Source organism: Pogoniulus pusillus, chromosome Z, assembly GCF_015220805.1.
Source record: "Pogoniulus pusillus isolate bPogPus1 chromosome Z, bPogPus1.pri, whole genome shotgun sequence".
Taxonomy (NCBI): domain Eukaryota; kingdom Metazoa; phylum Chordata; class Aves; order Piciformes; family Lybiidae; genus Pogoniulus; species Pogoniulus pusillus.
Window position 1 is genome coordinate 114,939,919 of NC_087309.1, and position 6,151 is coordinate 114,946,069.

Sequence of the window (6,151 nt, forward strand, 5' to 3'; positions counted from 1 at the left end):
TCTTGTGGCTGTTCTACAGACCATGCAAGCTAGAACCCAAGTGAGGATGGGTGTTGCTACAGAGAAGTGTGTAATAAAATGGTATTTTAGTTAATAAAAGAGGTCTTCGCATGTGATAATACTGTGAAGGTAAGAATCTTAGAAAATTCTCCTGGTGATGTCCTGGTGCCCGGGTTAGGGACATCACCAGGAGAATCCCTAACCTAATCCAGTCCTCTGATTATTACCCCTTGTTGGTAATACAGGCTGGCAGGGATGAATTTGAAAAGAAGGGGACCAGGGCAATTAAAAAGGAATTTAAAGCCCTAGGGAAATTGATAGACAGGGCGGGAGCGCAGGTGGTGTTCTGCTCAGTTCCCTCTGTGGCAAGGGAGTTCACAGAGAGGAATAGCAGAACCAACGATATCAACAAATGGCTGAAGGGATGGTGCCAGCGGCGGCATTTTGGGTTCTTTGACCATGGGGGAACTTCTACTGCGCCGGACCTGCTGGCTTGTGATGGGGTGCAGTTATCTAGGAAGGGCAGGAGAGTCCTGACAATGGAGTTGGCAGGGCTCATTAGGCGGGCTTTAAACTAGGTCTGAAGGGGGTGGGTGAGGAAATTACTCTCTCTGAGAAGGAGAGAGATGGAAGGAAACTAAGGACAATTGAATCGAGAGCCCAGCTGAAGTGTATCTACACCAATGCACACAGCTTGGGTAACAAACAGGAGGAATTGGAAGTCCTGGTCCACCAGGGGGACTACGATGTAGTTGCCATTTCAGAAACTTGGTGGGACGACAGGCATGACTGGGCTGTTATACTGGAGGGATATAACCTTTTCAGGAGAGATAGGCAAGGGAGAAGAGGAGGAGGGGTGGCCCTGTATATTAGAGAGTTACTCCATGCCACTGAGCTTGAGGTGAGGGATGAAGGGGTTGAGAGCTTGTGGGTTAAAATCAGAGGTAGGACTAATAAATCTGACATCCTGGTTGGAGTCTGTTACAGACCACCCAACCAGGATGAGGAAACAGATCAGATATTTTACAAACAGTTGGAGGCTGTCTCAAGATCTTCAGATCTTGTCCTTGTGGGTGACTTTAACCTGCCAGATACCTGCTGGGAACTTAATTCAGCAGAGAGGAGGCAGTCCAGGAGATTTCTGGAGTGCATGGAGGACAGCTTCATGACCCAACTGTTAAGTGAGCCTACTAGGGGTCAAGCTCAGCTTGACCTGCTGCTCTCCAACAGAGAAGGGCTGGTAGGAGATGTGATAGTAGGAGGCTGCCTGGGATGTAGTGATCACGAGTTAGTGGAGTTTTCAATATACAGGGAGGTAGGGAGGCACTACAACAAAACCTATACCTTGGACTTTAGGAGGGCAAACTTCAATTTGCTCAAGGAACTTATTTCCAATGTCCCCTGGGCAGCAGTCCTCGAGAACAAAGGGGTCCAGGATGATTGGACCTACTTTAAACAGGAGTTCTTGAAGGCACAGGAACTGGCAGTTCCCACGTGCCGAAAGATGAGCCGCAGGGGGAGGCGACCAGCCTGGATGAGCAAAGAGCTCCTGAAGGAAGTGGGGGAGAAAAAGAGGGTGTATCGCCTCTGGAAGGAGGGGAAGGCTTCTCCTGATGTGTTTAAGGAGGTAGCCAGACTATGTAGGAGAAAAATTAGAGAGGCTAAGGCTCAGCTAGAACTTAGGCTGGCCACTTCCGTGAAAGTTAACAAAAAACACTTTTATAAATTTATCAATGCTAAAAGGAAGGGCAAGAAGAGCCTCCACTGCTTACTGGACCAGGAGGGGAACACTATAACTGATGATGAAGCAAAGGCAGAGGTCCTGAATGCCTTCTTCGCCTCAGTTTTCAACAGTAAGGAGGGAGGAGTTCCGGGCAAGTGGCCTCCAGAACTGGGGGATGGGATCGGGGAGCAGTGTGTTCCCCTGGAAATTCATGAAGAATTAGTTCAGGACCTACTGAGTAATCTGGACACCCACAAGTCCATGGGACCAGATGGGATCCATCCCAGGGTGCTGAGAGAGCTGGCAGCTGAACTGGCCAAGCCACTCTCCATCATTTTCCAGCAGTCCTGGCTCACCGGTGAGGTCCCAGGAGACTGGAAAATGGCCAACGTGGTCCCCATCCACAAGAAGGGTCGGATGGAGGAACCTGGGAACTACAGACCTGTCAGCCTGACCTCAGTGCCAGGGAAACTGATGGAGCAGGTTCTCTTGGGGCCAATAACTGTGCACCTGAGGGATGGCAAAGATCTCAGGTCCAGCCAGCATGGGTTTAGGAAGGGCAGATCCTGCCTTTCTGACCTGATCTCCTCTATGATCAGGTGACCCGCTTGGTGGATGTGGGGAGGCCTGTGGATGTGGTCTATCTGGACTTCAGCAAGGCCTTTGACACTGTCCCCCACAGCAAAATGCTGGCTAAGCTGTCAGCCCGCGGCTTGGATGGTAACACTCTGTGCTGGGTTAGGAACTGGCTGGAGGGCCGGACCCAGAGAGTGGTGGTGAATGGTGCCACATCCAGCTGGCGGCCAGTCACTAGTGGTGTCCCTCAGGGATCAGTGCTGGGCCCCATCCTCTTTAACATCTTCATTGATGATCTGGATGAGGGCATGGAGTCAGCCATCAGCAAGTTTGCAGATGACACCAAGCTGGGGGCAGATGTGACTGAGTTGGAGGGCAGAAGGGCTCTGCAGCGGGACCTTGACCACCTGCACAGATGGGCAGAGGCCAATGGGATGGCATTCAATAGCTCGAAGTGCAGGGTGCTGCACTTTGGCCACAACAACCCCATGCAGAGATACAGGCTGGGGTCGGAGTGGCTGGAGAGCAGCCAGACAGAGAGGGATCTCGGGGTGCTGATTGATACCCACCTGAACATGAGCCAGCAGTGTGCCCAGGTGGCCAAGAGAGCCAGTGGCATCCTGGCCTGCATCAGGAATGGTGTGGTCAGCAGGAGCAGGGAGGTCATTCTGCCCCTGTACTCTGCACTGGTCAGACCACACCTCGAGTACTGCGTTCAGTTCTGGGCCCCCCCAGTTTAGGAAGGACACTGAGATGCTTGAGCGTGTCCAGAGAAGGGCGACGAGGCTGGTGAGAGGCCTCGAGCACAAGCCCTACGAGGAGAGGCTGAGGGAGCTGGGATTGTTTAGCCTGGAGAAGAGGAGGCTCAGGGGTGACCTTATTGCTGTCTACAACTACCTGAAGGGTGGTTGTTGCCAGGGGGAGGTTGCTCTCTTCTCTCAGGTGGCCAGCTCCAGAACAAGAGGACACAGCCACAGGCTGCGCCAGGGGAAATTTCGGCTCGAGGTGAGGAGAAAGTTCTTCACTGAGAAAGTCATTGGGCACTGGAATGGGCTGCCTGGGGGGGTGGTGGAGTCGTCATCCCTGGAGCTGTTCAAGGCAAGGTTGGATGTGGCACTTGGTGCCATGGTCTAGCCTTGGGCACTGTGGTTGGACTTGATGATCTGTGAGGTCTCTTCCAACCTTGGTGATACTGTGATACTGTGAAAATACTGGCATTGGTGCCAAAGAATCCAAAATGCTTAAATGAACCTTTAAAAAAATTTTGTTCATTCAAATAAATCCCCAGAGAAATAAGAGTTTCAAATAAAGAAACTAGTTTTACAAGAACACATTTCAAGACAAAGAGATGGTATCTTAAAAAGTAAATTTAACCTCTCTATTTGTACATTATACATATATATATTTATTTCCCAGAATGTGAATAATCACAACTTTGTGTGGATCCTACAATTCCTTTGTAGGAATATTACTGACAGAGTACAATGAACTTTTTCAAGTATGAGTTTGTGAATAATGAGGGAGTACAGCGAGAATTCTGACTGCACCTAGTATATGTTTATTCCTAAATATAGGTTTGTTCAGAAATAATTCTTGGACATCTGACAAGTTTTTATAAAATACTACCATTTTTGAGGAGATAATGGTGGAATTTGAAGTGTTTAACAATATTTTCCAAACAATCCACAGTAATCTAAAGGAATGGGTCTTCAAGCAGGGATCTAAGAAAAAAGTCAGACTTCAATAACTTGTTATGAAGGGCCCATAGGTCCAAAATTAGGCTTAGAATCATAGAATCATAGAATCAACCAGGTTGGAAGAGACCTCCAAGATCATCCAGTCCAACCTAGCACCCAGCCCTAGCCAGTCAACTACACCATGGCATTAAGTGCCTCATCCAGGCTTTCCTTGAACACCTCCAGGGACGGTGACTCCGCCACCTCCCTGGGCAGCCCATTCCAATGGCAAATCACTCTCTCTGTGAAGAACTTCTTCCTAACATCCAGCCTATACATCCCCCGGCACAACTTGAGACTGTGTCCCCTTGTTCTATTGCTGGTTGCCTGGGAGAAGAGGCCAACCCCCACCTGTCTACAACATCCCTTCAGGTAGTTGTAGACAGCAATGAGGTCATGCCTGAGCCTCCTCTTCTTCAGGCTAAACAATCCCAGCTCCCTCAGCCTCTCCTCATACGGTTTGTGTTCCAGGCCTTTCACCAGCTTTGTCTCCCTTCTCTGGACACGTTCCAGCACCTCAACAACTCTCTTGATTTGAGGGGCCCAGAACTGGACACAGGACTCCAGGTGTGGCCTGACCAATGTTGAGTACAGGGGCAGAATAACCTCCCTTATCCTACTGGCCACACTATTCCTGATGCAGGCCAGGATGCCATTGGCTCTCTTGGTGACCTGGACACACTGCTGCCTCATCTTCAGTCTACTATCTATCAGTACCCCCAGGTCCCTTTCCTCTTGGCTGCTTTCCAGCCACTCAGTCCCCAGCCTGTAGCACTGCTGGGGGTTGTTGTGGCCAAGTGCAGAAACTTGCACTTGGCCTCGTTAAATGTCATCCCGTTGGCCTCTGCCCACCTATCCAGCCTGTCTAGATCCCACTGCAGGGTTCTTCTACCTTCCAACGATGAACACCTTATATATGTCTTGTCTTGTCTGGACGTGTATTTCTGCCCACACCAGAGGTAAACACATAACCTGCCCTTGTTCTTGTGGGCAACTGACATAGGCTGCGATTTAAATACTTCACAGAAGAGGCAGTCTAGAAGGTTTCTAGAGTGTGTGGAAGACAACTTCTTATCCCAGCTGTTACGTGAGCCTACTGGGGGGACAGCTCTGCATGACCTGCTGCTCACAAGTAGAGAGGGGCTGGTAGGGGATGTGGTGGTTGGAGGCTGCCTGGAGTCCAGTGACCATGAAATCACAAAGTTTTCAATATATGGAGAAACCAGGAGGGGCATCAGCAGAACCTCAACAGTGGACTTCTGAAGGGCAGACTTCAGCCTATTTAAGGAACTAACTTAGAAAGTTCCTTGGGAAAGAGCCCTTAGAAACAAAGGAGTCTAGGAAGGTTGGACCTACTTCAAGAAAGAACTCCTAAAGGCACAGGAGCAGGCTGTGCAACTGTACCGGAAGATGAGCTGATGAGGGAGGTAGCCAGACTGGATGGGCAGGGAGCTGCTGAAGGATTTAAAAAAGAGAGTGTATCGCCTCCCTAGACCTGCTGGACACTCTTTTCTTGATACACCCCAAGGTATCATTGGTCCACTGGCCAGAAGGACACATTACTATTCCATGGATAACTTTCTGTCCATTAGGACTCTGAAGTCTTTCTCCATGGAGATGCTTTCCCAAAAAACAACTCCTAGTCTGTTCTGGTGCCTTGTGTTTTTCCTCCCCAGATGCAGAACCCTACACTTGTCCTTATTGAACTCCATTAGTTCACCTCTGCCCAGCTCCACAGCCTGTCCAGTGTTGCTGTGTCATTATGTCATTGCCCACATTCTCCACCAATTGTCACTGCCAGTAATCAGACAAATGCAATGCTCATCTTTAGATTGAAGCAGGTGCCCCTTATTCCATGTAAGTGCAAGCATAAGACCCATGTGAGACAAGTGTAACAAGTGTCAGTCAAGTGTTCCCCTATTACATCACAATGATTCATTTTATACCCTCATACAAACACCACAATAACAAGGCCAAGTGCAGGGTTCTGCACTTTGGCCATAACAACCCCCAGCAGTGCTACAAGCTGGGGACAGAGTGTCTGGAGAGCAGCCAGGAAGAAAGGGACCTAGGGGTACTGGTAGATAGTAGGCCGAAGATGAGGCAGCAGTGTGCC